At 47.8% G+C, this 14,492-nt stretch overlaps 1 long non-coding RNA gene across 1 annotated transcript in view; it reads right to left on the bottom strand.

Annotated features, from left to right (window-relative positions):
• LOC309665729 overlaps positions 1 to 10,824 on the bottom strand; it is a 202,620-nt gene extending 191,796 nt beyond the window's left edge. Inside the window, exon 1 of the long non-coding RNA XR_014266652.1 lies at positions 8,639 to 10,824. This is a non-coding gene — a long non-coding RNA (uncharacterized lncRNA). The remainder of the gene's footprint in view (positions 1 to 8,638) is intronic.
• Between the last annotated feature and the right edge of the window lie 3,668 nt (positions 10,825 to 14,492).

The following is a 14,492-nucleotide window of genomic DNA, read 5'->3' as shown; positions in this document are numbered from 1 at the left end:
TCCTAGGAGCTCTGCGGCCTTGGGCAACCTCCTTGATTTCCTAGAGCCTTGTGAGGCATCTGACAAAGGGGCTTATTATGCCTGCCCTGTCTGCCTCCTGGGTGCTCATGATGGTCAAGCTAGATGAAAAGGGCCAACTAAATGCTCAAGTTCTGTGTAAATGTTGGGGGTCGCTATTGAGGAAAGCCTTTCTGACTTGATTCCACAGCGCGCACCCACCCACCAGGCCTGATGAGATCCTGAAATGCTTCCTGAGTCTCCTGAGAAAGTCAGTGCACAAGAGAAAGACTTTTCCTTTTATCAACCAAGGGTACTGGTAGTTGTCACCGTTTCGGTGGTGGTTGTTGTATGAAGGTATTGTGGATCAGAAAGAAGAAAGGGAAGGGAGTGGACTTTGAGTCCCAGAAAAGGGAGAAGAAAATGGTAAGTCTTGGGAGGGATGGCAGGAGCCAGAAAGAAGGAGCAAGGCAGGGGCCACAGTGCAGAGCCTGGAAGGAGGCAGCGAGAGAGGCTGGGGGCTGTGGGAGGAGATGCAGGAGGGGATGCAGGGGGGGATGCAAGAGGGGATGCAGGAGGAGATGCAGGGGGGGATGCAAGAGGGGATGCAGAAGGGGATACAGGAGGGGATGAAGGAGGGGGTGCAGGAGGAGATGCAGGAGGGGATGAAGGAGGGGTTGCAGGAGGGGATGCAACAGGGGGTGCAGGAGGGGATACAGGAGGGGATGCAGGAGGAGGTGCAGCAGGGGGCGCAGGAGGGAATGCAAGAGGGGATGCAGGAGGGCCAGGAGAAGATGAGGCAACACATGTGGCAGGTGATCTTGGCTCCTCCACCCTCAAGGGCCATCCCCTCACCCATGAACCATGGATGAACAATGATTGGTTTAGAATCTCATTCTGTACCAGTAGTCAGCTTATTAGTGTGACCCAGTCCTGGGCAATAGAATCTGAGAGTTAGTCTCTTGGGGGCTTCCAAGAAAGATTTTTTCATCCTTGATTAAAATTAAATAGATGAGGGAGCCTCTTCCTTCCTCCCGATCAGCAACTCCCCAAGTGCCTGTGCCCTCCCACCTGACATTAAGCACCAGAGCTTGACAACAGCTGGTTCACGTTTCTAACCAGCTCCCGCACTGCCCGCACCTTCCTGTGGTGACTGGCGGTGTGAGAGGCTAAAGCCTGGAGCGGCTACAGCCGTCTAGTGACGAAGTCAAGAGCGTGGTAGAGATGCTAACCCAGAGCCCGGACAGTGTCAAGCTGCTGAATCTTGGAATTCCTTCCAGTCTTCTTGATGTGTGAAACGAGGATCAGTTTAAGCCACTTGTAATCTAATATTCCATTGACAAGAGGACCAGGGGTAAAATAACACTGATAATACATGCCATTGGAGGGAACGTTACAGTTTGCACTGCACTTTTATATACACTTATGCTATTTGATTGTCACAAAAGACGAGAGGATAAGTGACCTTATCCTTTTTTTGAAACACATGAGGAAACTGAGGCCAGGGAGGGGAAATGACCCCCAAAGTCACACAGCTAATTGGTGGTAGGTCTGATATCATAAATCAGGGTTTCTGACTCTTGGCCCAGGAGACTTTGCACTCTGCCTGCTAGAGACCGAAATCAGAGCTAAACAGAGGCAGGTGCAAATGCCCCCAGACACTAAAATGGAAGGTCAGGCAGCTCCTTACTCTCACCTCCCAGAAGAGTCCAGGGGAGAATAAAAGAGAATCTGATCATCAACTCTTGGTCAGACATTGGGCTGGGGAACTGAGACCGGGGTGTTACCTGACAGCATGGGGTGGGGAGGTGGCCAGACGAAGAACGTGGTAAGTTCCTCCACCACCCCCAGCGGAGCTCCCTGGCCTCCTCCCGCCTTCCTTCCTGCCTTCTATTTTTTCTTTCAATCAACAAACATGTACTGAGTACTTCCCATGTGCTAAGCATTGTACCAAGAGCTGAGAATGTGGCAGTGAACAAAGCAGACAAGGTCTCCTGGAGCTTATCTTCTAGTCAGGAGAAATATAACACAACTAAATGCAGCTGATCCTCCTTAATTTCAGATTCCATTATTTGCAAGCTCACCTATTTGCTAGAACTTATTTGCAACCCCAAGATCAATACATCCAGTACTGTCGGAGTCATTCAGAGACAAGTAAAGAGCAGTGAAAATCCTGAGTGGCTGACGTGCATATTCAGATGAGGCGGAAGCTTCTCGTTTTCAGCTCTCATACTATAAACAAGCATCTTTTTGTGGTCTATTTAGTGCCACTTTTTTTTTTTTAAACATTTATGTACTTTCTGTTGGTGATTTCGCTGTTTAAAATGGCCCCAAGCACAGCGCTGAAGTTGTCCATCTAGAGTTTGTAAGTTCAAGAAGGCTGGGAAGTGCCCCACAGGGAAGGCGAGTGTTACATACGCTTCCCTCAGGCATGCGTGCTGTTGTACTGGGAGTTCAATGTTAATGAATCAACGGAATATTTTAAAGAAGGTGTGTTTAAACAGAAACACACAAAGAAAACGGTTAATAGGCTCATAGGTGCCTAAACCTGTGTTTCCCCGATGGCCTCAATATTTGCTAATTCATTGTTCAGGGCGACTTTACAGAACATGACTACCTCCAGTAACGAGAAAGACTGTCATTTTATTTATGACGCGTGCCATCAGAAGATCAAACAGGGAGATGACCAGCGTGTGATTGGCAGGGGGTGTTGATCAAGGGAGATGTCTCCGGGAGGTCACTGGAGCTGAAATCTGCATGATGGGAAGCGGGCAGCCAGCCAGCAGACCTGAGCAGAGAATTCCAAGGGTGGGACCCGGGGCTCGAGCTCTGGTGGGGAAGCTGTGGGCAGGGCTGGGCGGACAAAACCTGTGCAGCTGGAGGGTCTATGAGAGGAGGCTAGAGGTCGGGCCCCTGAGGACACACAAGGACTTCAGCTTTTACGCTGAGTCCTGTGGAAGCCATTGGAGGGTTTTCAGCAGAGCAATGAAACTGATTTCTGGGTTTTCAAAGATGCCTGGCTGCTGTGTAGAGAATGGGTCAAAGAGACCACAGCGGAAACAGGGTCCAGCTGGGCGGTGACTATGAGGTCCAGGCTTGAGGTGGGCGTGGCCTCAGGCATTGAGGCACCAGAGACAGTTTTGTGGCATATTCTGAAGAAGAGTGAAACCTGACCGGCTGATGAATTGACTGTGGAAAGTGAAAGAGGGAGAGAGGAACTGAGATGACCCCTGGGATGGGGGGCTGAAGCGACCACATGAATCAGGGCGCCATTTGCCCAGGTGGGGATGACTGGGGCCGGAAGAGGACATGTGAAGTTTCAGACATCATAGCCGGTCGGCTATGAAACAGGACACGTCACATAAGTGATTGAAAGCACAGATCTGAAGCTCAGGGGGTGCTGGAGTAGGAGAGGTCACTTCGGACGTGAGGGGACTGGGTGACCTCACCCCGGGCTGGTGTGGGTTGGGAACCCCTTCAGGATTCAGACGGAAGCGGGCAAGGCTGGGCCTGAGGACAGGGCCTACGGAGGTGAGGGTAAAGGCCGAGGTGGCTGAGGGCTTATGGTTGTGGGAGTGATAAAAAGGGGACCCGAAAACTTCTGAAGCTCAGGGCTTAGAGACAGGAGGCATCCCCCGGAGCCCTGCTCTGCTGAAGCTGGCAGGACCACGCTTCCTGGTGAGCGGCGGGATCTAAGGCCAGCCGGGCGCCCACACAGCTCGTCTAGGGCCTTGTGCCGTGCCACTAGCCAGGAAGCACCTGAGCGGGGTGATAGCTGGTTCCCATTTCTAACCAGCTCATTTCCCGTGCTACTGGGGGCTGGGCATCCAGTGAGGAGACCAAAGGCCGGACTGGCCGGAGGTGGAGCGGGGTTAGAGAACACGGGGATTTTCAGAGCCTGCCGTCGCCTTGGATGAGGGGGCAGAGATGGGAGGAGGAAGGGCAGGCTGGCAGCCCAAGGCTCTGGTAATAGCTGTGTTGTCCCCAGTAACTCAGGAAGGGGTGATCCTCACTGCCCGAGGAGGCACAGTGAGGCAGTTCACGCACACAGGCTCTGAAGCCTGACCCTTGGATTCTGCTCGTAGCGCCACCACTCTCTCACTGCGGCGCTCAATCTCTCCATCTGCAAAAAAGCGCCGAGAGCACGGTGCCCTCATGGAGTGCTTAGAACAGTGGCAGCAAGTGGGCGAGCACTCAGTGGTCAGTGTCCAGAGCTGTCCACTTAGCTTCCTCCTCTGAGCTCAGTGATGATTTCCAAGCTGCAGGTCACACCTGCACAGATGGCAGGGAGGTGGCTACGACTGGATTAAGGCTATGGATGTAGCGACAACATAATGAACAGATCTGGGCAGCACTCAGAACCAGGCAAAAGATCTCCGAGGAGTTCGATAGGTTTCTGTGTAATCACTGTGCTTATTGTAATAACATTCTTGATCCCATAATGCTGTGTGTTTCTCACGCTTTTCATCTTAACCTTACGTATCGTTTCCTGCGGCTGCCATAACAAATTACCACCAACTCAATGGCTTAGAACAACAGACATTTATTCTCTCACAGTTCAGGAGGCCAGAAATCTGAAGTCCAGGTGTCTTCTGGGTTGGTTCCTTGTGAGGGCTGTGAGGGAGAGACCCCCCTGTTCCTCTCTCCTGGCTTCTGGCGGCTTCCCTCAGCGCTCAGCATCCTTTGGCTTGTAGGCGCGCCTCTCCAATCTCTGCCTCCGTCTTCACGTGGCCTTTTTCCTCTGTCTCTCTGTGCCCTCTCTCTTCTTATAGGGACACCAGTCACTGGATTTAGAGCCCCCCTAAACCCAGGATCATTTCATCTCAAGATCCTTAATTAATTATATCTCCAGATACTCTTGAAACAAAGTCACATTCCGAGGTCCTATGGAAACATGAATTTTGGGGAGACACCATTCAGTCCTCTACAACTTGCACTCGCAGCCTCCCTCTGGAGCAAGGATGACAGGTACTATAATTCCCTCCTCATGCATTGTGAAGCCAGGGTCTAGAGAGAAGTGAACCAGCCTGTGGTAATATAACTAGTGGGAGGGGATAGATCCCAGATTTCAATTCCTGCCCCAACACCCAAGTTTTATTCCCTTTAGATAAGCGCCTTGTGAGAGAGACACACAGGGAGGGCAAGACGGAGCTTTTGTCTTATCTGTCCAGCTCTCCTCCCTCTTCCAGCAAATTGGCTTGGCCTTCTCCAATCATGTGGTGCCACGGAGACAACCACGCTCTGACAGAACCACCACTCCCCAGCACAGGGGTTGCCCTGGGACCCAACACCCGCCCCAAACTGAGCGCCATGGCACCACCACTGACTGCCCTTGACTGGTCCAGAGATGGGCATGTGACTCATACTGAGGAAAACAGAGCCTCTTCTTAGCAATTTAGACCTCATGGCCTGAGAGCATGAGTCTCAGTTTTATTCTACTGGCCAAGCTGGGAGAGGGAGCCTGGAGCTGTGGGTGGCCATGAGGGACAATGCAGACACAAGGTGTGCAGAGAGAGGCCTGGTGACACTGCAGGTCTTGTTGCAGCTGTCCATAGGCCCTTCCCACACCTTGGTTACTGGAGCCAACTTATTACCCCTCTTGCTTGCAATCACAACACTCTGAACTAACATCTTAGCCCCAAAACATATGTCAGCTCACTTTGGCAATAAGGAGGTCAGTAAACAAAGTTAGAAATCATTTGGTTTTCAACTTAATGTTAGACAGCAAGGTATTTATTTAAATAAATAAATTTATTTAATCAGGGAGTTAACACAAAAGTGTTGATGGAGCTCTGTTTTTATTCAGTATGAAAGAACAAAGGTGACATTCAAATAGTTTCATGATTTTAATGGCTACACCCTGTGACAGGCAGACTCCTAAGATGGTCCCCAGTGACTCCATCCCCTGGTACTCACAACCTTCCCTTGAGTATGAGCTGAACCTAGTAACTTGCTTCTGGCAAATAGAACACAGCAAAGGTGATGGAATGTCACATCTGTGATTAGGTTACAAAAGATTATGTACTGACTCTGTCTTTTGCTGACTTTGATGAAACCAGCTGCCATGGTGGAGAGGCTGACCTGGCAAGGAACTGAGGGTGGCCCCCAGCCAAGAGCCAGCAAGGGACTGAACCCTGCCTCCACCCATGTAAGGGAGCTCAGAAGTGGATCAGGCCCCAGATGAAACCTAGTTACAGCTGGGTGACCCTCCCTGAAACAGAGGGCCCAGCTCAGCTGTGCCCAGATTCCTGACACACAGATACTCTGAGATAATGCGTGTGTAATATTTTAAGCCACTAATGGTTGGGGGCATTTGTTACAAAGCATTTCCTGTACACACACACACACACACACTGCAGACTTCATTGTGCAATGATAGACAAGATAGAAAGTTCTGTCAACTGAAGAAAAACGCACAACCTAAAAGTTGTGAGTTAAGTTTTATTTGGGGACCTGCTGAGGACTATATAGCCCGGGAGACTACAGCCTCTCAGGTAGCTCTGAGGAACTGCTCTGAAGAGGTAAGGGAGGAGCCAGGATATAGAGGAGTTTTTTTGCTGGAAAACAAACAAATAAACATGTAGTTGAACACCTAAAGATTATTGCTCATCACAAAGAACAGACATCTCGAATTAATGATTTTAGTACTTTTCTATGCACGGGAAGAGGCAAGAATCTGGGATCATTTGAAATTATTCCTTAGATACGCATCTTAACTATCTAGGACCAGTATCCAAAGCACAGAATGCATTCTGCTTTTCTACATCTTGAATTCCCTTAAGGGCATGTGGTCGGTGGGTGGCTGCAGTGGCTAAAGGCTTGATCCTTGTAGAACTGAGATGACGGGCAACCTTCTTTGTTTACTGGAATGGCAGGCAACATTCCCTGTCCACGGTTCCATAGAGAGAGGGAAAGTGAAAAGAGGAGCTGGAAGGATAGAGAAAAAGAGCATGAGCCCTGGAAATTGATGAGGAAAATCCCATTGTGTCGGAGAGCCTCACTAAGGCCTTAGAATGTTTTTTGTTTTGTTTTGTTTTCAGTTATGGGTGCGTTTAAATTTGCCTTAGTGGCAGGAGGTGGGATTCATTTATTCATATCTCTTTTCATTGATCAACAAATATTTACCCAGTGTCTATAGTGTACTGGACACCATCAGTGCAGCTGGGGTAAGAAATGAAAAACAGGGTCATGCTCCTGAGGCATCCACAGAGCCTATGTACACAGAGCATATGGTCAGAGCCAGATGGTGCACAGTTACAATGCAGAGATGACTGCTATGAGCAGGGTGTGTACTATGGATGGAAACAGAGAGAACTAGGTCTAACCCAGCCTGGGCTGGGTCACAGAAACCTCCCTGGAAGAGTGGATGCCTTGGTCTAAGTTAACAGGGCCCACCATAGTAGTCCTTGCAAGAACAGACCTGGGCCTGAACTAAGACAGTGCCATAAAATGGAAAGGGATGGCTAATGTGGAGGGGATCCAGGGAGAACTTGGCTGAGGGAGACAGCCCCAAGTTCCCCAGATTTCAGCTCATGGAACTGGCAAGATGGGGATGGCCTTAACTGAAATAAGGAAGAAAAGAACAGTTTTATGGCCAAGAGGATTTTTTCCCAAATATAAGAATCTGATCATATAAATACATGATATAATATTTTCCCAAGATTCTCCATAGCTTTTAGGATAATATTTAAACTCTGTTGTTCAGCACATATGGCCCCCCAAATTCTTTCTTCTTCTCTAGGTTTATTTCTTGCCACTCATCCAAGTTCATCCTTAGATCCAGCTACAGGAAACTACTAGTAATTCCCAGGCACATTCCATGGCTGTTGTATAGTTTTGTACATGCCATTCTCTCTGTTTAGAAAGTTCTCTATTACGAATATTGTTGTTTTTGTGTTTTCAGTAGCCCGTCCTTTGGCTTGCCTCCCCTGTCTCATTCCATGTGGCCCTGATGGAGCTACCAATCACAGTATCCTGCTCCCCGGCCCCAGGGTTGGGCAGGAGATCCAGGCCTCATCAATCATAGTATCCCAGTCCTCAGTGATTGGTCCAGGATTGGCACATGACCCAATCTGGACCAATCAGAGCCCTTCTCTGGGATTTTATATATGGGTGCTGGGATAGTTTTCTCTTTCTTGTGAGGTCAACAAACTGAAGTGATGTAAGCCTGGAACTTCCTGTGGCCATGCTCCTTCTGCCCCCTGAAACACAGAGGAAGCTTAACTGGTTAGGAGAGAATGAGTCCAACATAGAGGGAGAGACAAGAAGAGCAGCAGACCTGAAGGCTTTTTTTTTTTTAATACATCTTTATGGGAGTAAAATTGCTTCACAATACTGTGTTAGTCTCTGTTGCACAACAAAGTGAATCAGCCATATGCATACATATGTCCCCATATCCCCTTCCTCTTGAGCCTCCCTCCCATCTTCCCTATCCCACCCCTCTAGGTCATTGCAAAGCACGGAACCCATCTCCCTGTGCTATGCTGCTGCTTCCCACCAGCCAACTATTTTACATTCCGTAGTGTATACACGTCAATGCTACTCTCACTTCGCCCCAGCTTCGCCCTCCCATCCCATGTCCTGAAGTCCATTTTCTACATCTACCTCTTTATTCCTGCCCTGCCACTAGGTTCATCAGTACCATTTTTTTTTTTTTTTTTTAGATTCCATATATATGCATTAGCATACGGTATTCGTTTTTCTCTTTCTGACTTACTTCACTCTGTATGACAGACCCTAGGTCCATCCACCTCACTACAAATAACTTAATTTTGTTTCTTTTTATGGCTAATATTCCATTGTATATATGTGCCACATCTTCTTTATCCATTCATCTGTCGATGGACATTTAGGTTGGTTCCATGTCCTGGCTATTGTAAATAGTGTTGCAATGAACATTGTGGTACTTGTCTCTTTTTGAATTATGGTTTTCTCAGGGTATATGCCCAGTAGTGGGATTGCTGGGTCATATGGTAGTTCTATTTTTGAGGCTCTGAGGCCACTTCACCCAGTTGGCCAAGTTATATAGTCCTGGTTTGCTTAAGTTAGTCCTGTCACTTAAAATTGAAAGAGTCCTGCAGCCAGAATCCCAATTTCTTCTACCCACTTCTTATACATCCTTTAAAACTCAGTTCCAACCCAATTCCTCCAGAAAGCCTACTATGACCAGTTGCTCCTCCCCTCCCAGTTTGATGCACTTCCCTGGGTTCTCACAACATTCTGGGCAGATTTCAGTTGCATTCCTTAATAATCAGATCAGTAAGGGTTGGTTTACATATCTGTTTACCATCAAATAAGCTCTTTAACCCTCATTGTACTCACCTTATTGCTCAATGTCTGTCACAAAGAAAGTATTTTAAAAACATTTGATGAATAAATAACAAGTTCAGAGTCTGCCTGTGGAACATTCAGGTGCCCAGGAGAGTTTGTGGGTATATAAATCATGGGGGTGTCTCTGTGTCAGTGGAGCAGGTGGAGACAAGTGGAATGTGGGCAGGGTGCAGTGTGGAGGGCGTGTTGCCCTCAGTCTCTTTCCAGTGGCTGATCCAAGAAGGGAAGGAGAGAAGTGGGCTGGTGACTGGAGGGACAAAGGGAAATTTATTTTAAGATACCCAAGTCCCAGGTGTGTTTATATGTTGAGGGAATGGAGCCAGTGGAGAGAGAAGGGTGCAGATTCAGGAGAACCAAGGCATGGGACACGGGGAGGGGATGAGCCCGGAGCACAGGTAGAGAACAAGGAACAGGCACGATCAGCAGACACTCCAGTTCGGTCAACAGCAGAGACATGGTGGGGAGTGGGGCATCCGCACCAGAGCAACCTCATTCAGCAGCCCCACAGGCTAGTGAGGTTGGGCAAAACAGAGCCTCCGTCTTTTTCCTAAGGCTCCCAGAGCATTCAGCTTCCTCCTCCCCAATTACCCTCCACCCCCAGCAAGTGAAAGGCCACTGCTGAGCTTAAGCGGCCCTATCAGGTCACTGGCCTCCTGCCGGCTCCGGATCTCCCTGAGCTCTGGCCAGAGTTCAGGGTAATCCTTGCATTGTTCGCCTTGTTGTTGTTACCCGACCTAGGAGATCAGGTTCCCCCAGCATAGTGTTCACCCACTTTGTCCGGGGCCATGTGATCCCGTCCAGGGAGGAGCAAGGATGTAAATTATGGAGGAAACCTCAGGTTCTCAACAACTCCCTAGCGATTCCGATCTGCCAGGAAACCTGAGCGCACCGGTTCTGGGGGCCCTGCAGCCGGGATTGAACAGAATCACTGCCCAGGCCTCCAGTGATTGAACCCCGAAGGTTGGTGGCTCACTGGGGCCTTGGCATCCAGGATTTCCCAAGATCTGTAGGGGAGAGTGTGCAACAGGTCACTGAGAAACCCAGCTCAGAACCACTCCTCCAGGGCCCTCCAGGTGTGGGAAGGTGAGGAGGAAGCAATGCCTGTTCCCTTGGGAGGAGCCCAAGGGAGGCGGGGTCTTCCCTCAAGAGAGGCTCAGCCTTATTGTAGAAGACACACTCCCTGCCCTTGGGGAGCTCCTGGACAGAGGACACACACACACCCACCCTTGCTGTTTCCAGCTGCTGAGCATCAGACGCTGTGGTTCCTTATGGGGGCAAAGCTGCAAGGGTCTAGCTAAAGTCCCAGACTACTTTCTGGAAAAGAGGAAAGGAAGGCGTTCAGTGTTCAGCCCCTCCAAGCATCCTTTGGCTTTGGTTATCAGGAGACAGCCCATGCGTCTGCTCTGGGCTCTCACTTCCCTGCCCTTTAACAACTGTGATCACACTCGCTGTGTTTTGTGGGCTCTCAATGACTGCCGAACCTGTGTGTGTGTGTGTGTGTGTTCACGTAAGCCTCGTGTGCATCTCTACATGCCTGGCCATCCAAGTGCACATCTGCACATTTACACATGGGTGTGACCTTGTGTGGTAATTCCTGCGTTTACCTAAGTGGTCCCTGTACACACACAAGCGTGTGCAGGTGTATGTGGTGGGTGTCCTCTTTCACAAACACACTGAGCATTCCTCTACAAGGTTTTAATGTCCAGCAACATGAAGGTGTCAACACGGCAGGCTGGACGTTGAACTGAGTCTTGCCACTCCCCTGGCTTTGCCCGGAGCTGACCCATGTACCCTGATGGCCCAAACTTCCCCCCTCCTCAGCCTGCCTTGAGCCCCTGAAGAACTCTGATTTGCTACACCCGAGACTTTCCCGGAAGGGCTGAGGATGTCTGCTCTTTGTAGCTTCCACTTGACCTCAGTTCATCTGGTCATTTACTCCTCAGTCACTGAGCTCCTGCCAGGCCAGGCCCTGTATTAAGAGCCAGGAATACAGACATGAGTATTTCATGGCCCCTGTCTTCATGAAAGGCACACTCTAGTCAGGGAGAAAGGCCCGGACACAACCAGCCGTGTTCAAAGGCAGACTCTGATGAGATCATGGGAGGACAGAGAAAGAAGTCACTACCATGCCTTGTGGAACCTGGGATGGTTTCATCGAGGTCCCATTTAACTAGGACTTGAGTAGAATTTCGACAGGAGAATGTGCAGAAGAGCATTCCAAGCAGAGCAATGGTGTGATTGGAGATTAGAAATGAGGAAGCCCATGGAGTGTCTACTTTCAAACCCTTCCTTAGGGCTGAGTGTTGCACGACTCCAGGGGAATGCAAGTGCAGGGCACACTTTGAAGTTGTGCAGATTGGGGATGGGAGTTCTGAGGAGCTGCTGTGACAATGGTAAACAAGGGAAAAAGGATTCATAAACTCATGGGCAGATGGTGTGGCAAGGAGATGCACCATCTATCTCACTCCATCCAGGAAGACTTCCTGGAGGATGTGTGGCCTCAGGAACAATCAAGGGAAGAAAGGGCAATCTGAAGGGATTGAAGCATAATTTGTGTCACATGAAAGCAAACAGGTATTTGGGGGAGAATAACCAGGCAGTAAAATGTGATGGACTTAAATATGCTTTGAAGAAAGGAGAAAGAGGAAGGAGGAGTCCCAGGTCTTATCTGTGCTTGAGCAGCACCCAGCTTGATAAGAGCAAGCATAACACCTGCTGGGAGCTCCTTGCCTGATGGAGGGATATAGGAAATGAGGCTTCTAAGACACCAGACATCAGGCAACAAAGGTCAATGATGCCAAGAGATGCCCCAGTTTACAGCCTTGAGAGAATGTCTAAGCCACAGTGCAGGGAAGGGGAACCGAGGTGGAACCCAGCAGTATTTATGAATGGGGAGAAGGAGCTGGGGGTCTGGGGAGACCAGGCAGCTATAGTACATACAAGAGAGTATCTAAGAGGAGAGAGTTACACAGAGAAAACCCTGGAAATCTTCAAATTTTCAGCAGAGCACAGATCAGCATATGTGTGTAAGACAACTACCCATGGCTGGGGAAATAACCACCCAAAAAGATGAAGGAAAGAGTGCCCAGAGCTCACACAGGGCTGGGAATACTTCCTACTCCCACCAGATTGGAAAAATTCATAATTATTTTTTGACTTTATATTTTTTATTTTATTTTCCCAGTTTCCATCCCCATTACTACAAAGTACAGAATAATATTCCCACATTTATACTTCTGTCTCAGGTATTGTAGTATTAAGGATGTGTCCTTCTATTCAAGGTTTTGGTAGAATAAAGTTTGAGGTAACAGATCTTGATAAAGACCTTCTGAAGCTGATTTCAGGAAAGGTAATGCAGAAATCTGTAAGTAAGCCAAAATATTCAGAATAATGTCACCTAAATCCTCAGAGTTTTATTTCAATCTTATTTCTAAAGGTATATCTTAGTCTCCAAATTCTATCTACCATTTCTCTGAGATGGTGTTATTTAATACGTATTCTCCAAACAGGGTATAGTAGAGGTCAACTTCAGTCAAGTCTGAAACTATCAAATTACCCAGGGAAAAAATTCATAATTTATGGGGAGATTACGCAGAAGGATCTTGCTTCAGTAGTGAAAAACAATTAGCGCTAGACTAAATACTGCTTTCATCTCACCTAACAAATCTTAAAGACCTGAAAGGATAAAACTGCTGCATCGTGGAACAAGTTCAAGGACATTTATATGAATACAAAACTATCTAGCACCCATCAAAGTAAAACTCCCAATGTCTGGCATCCAAAACAAAATTACCATGCGTGTAAAGAAACAGGAAAATACAACCTATGATAAGGAGAAAAAATCGTTGAAACTGACCCTACAACTAGGTGACCAATTGTCCTAGTTTGCCTGGGACTATCCCAGTTTTAGCACTGAAAGTGGTACACCCCAGGAAATCCCTCCGTCCTGGGAAATCTGAGACAATTGGTCACCGTACCTATAACTAACATCATACTTAGTAGTGAAAGACTGAATACTTTCCCCCTAAGATCAGGTACACAGCAGAATGTCCACGCTCACTACTTTTACCAACATTGCATTGGAGATTCCAACCAATGCATAAGGCAAAGAAAAGAAATCCAAACTGGAAAGGAAGTAAAACTGTTTTTATGCTCAGATGATATGATCATCTATGAAGAAAATCTGATTGACTCTACAAAAAAGTCACTAAAACTAATAAGTGAGTCTAGTAAGATTGTAAGATACAGGTAAATATCCACAAATCAACTGGATTTCTACACACTATCAGTGAACAAACAGAAAATTGAAATTAAAATAACAATATCCTTTTCAATAGCATCAAAAAATATGAAATAGGGATAAACATGACAATAGATGAGAAAGACCTGTATGTTGAAAATTATAAAACGTTGCTGGGGGAAATTAAAGAAGATCTAAATAAATGGAGAGATATACTTTGGTTATATTTTAGAAGACTCAGTGTTGTTAAACTGTTAATTCTCCCCATATAGATTCAACACAATCTCCCCCAAATCCCACTAGTCCTTTTTTGTAGAAATTGACAGGCTGATTCCAAAATTCACATGAAAATACAAAGGACTTAGAATAGCCAAAACGACTTTGAAAAAGAGCAAAGTTGGAGGACTAACACTACTTGATTTCAAGACTTATTATAGGACTTCCCTGGTGGCGCAGTGGTTAAGAATCCGCCTGCCAATGCAGGGGACACGGGTTCGATCCCTGGTCTGGGAAGATCCCACATGCCATGGAGCAACAAAGTCCGTGCACCACAACTACTGAGCCAACGCATCGCAACTACTGAAGCCCGCGTGCCTAGAGCCCACGCTCTGCAACAAGAGAAGCCACTGCACTGAGAAGCCAGCGCACCGCAACGAAGAGTAGCCCCCGCTCACCGCAACTAGAGAAAGCCCACGTGCAGCAATGAAGACCCAACGCAGCCAAAAAAAAAGACTTATTATAAATCTATAGTACCCAAATAGACCCACACATAGATATCAGTAGTGCGGTGACTCCTGTCCCCCTCCATGAAAATCATATGTCTACCTGGAACTTGTGACTGTGATCTTATTTGGGAAAAGGGTCTGTGCAGACGTAATTAAGTTACGGATCTTAAGATGAGATCATCCTGGATTAAGGATAGGCC

This window comes from Balaenoptera physalus (genome assembly GCF_965194825.1).
Source record: "Balaenoptera physalus genome assembly, chromosome: 1".
Classification (NCBI taxonomy): Eukaryota; Metazoa; Chordata; class Mammalia; order Artiodactyla; family Balaenopteridae; genus Balaenoptera; species Balaenoptera physalus.
This window is presented reverse-complemented; position numbering and strand designations above follow the sequence as displayed.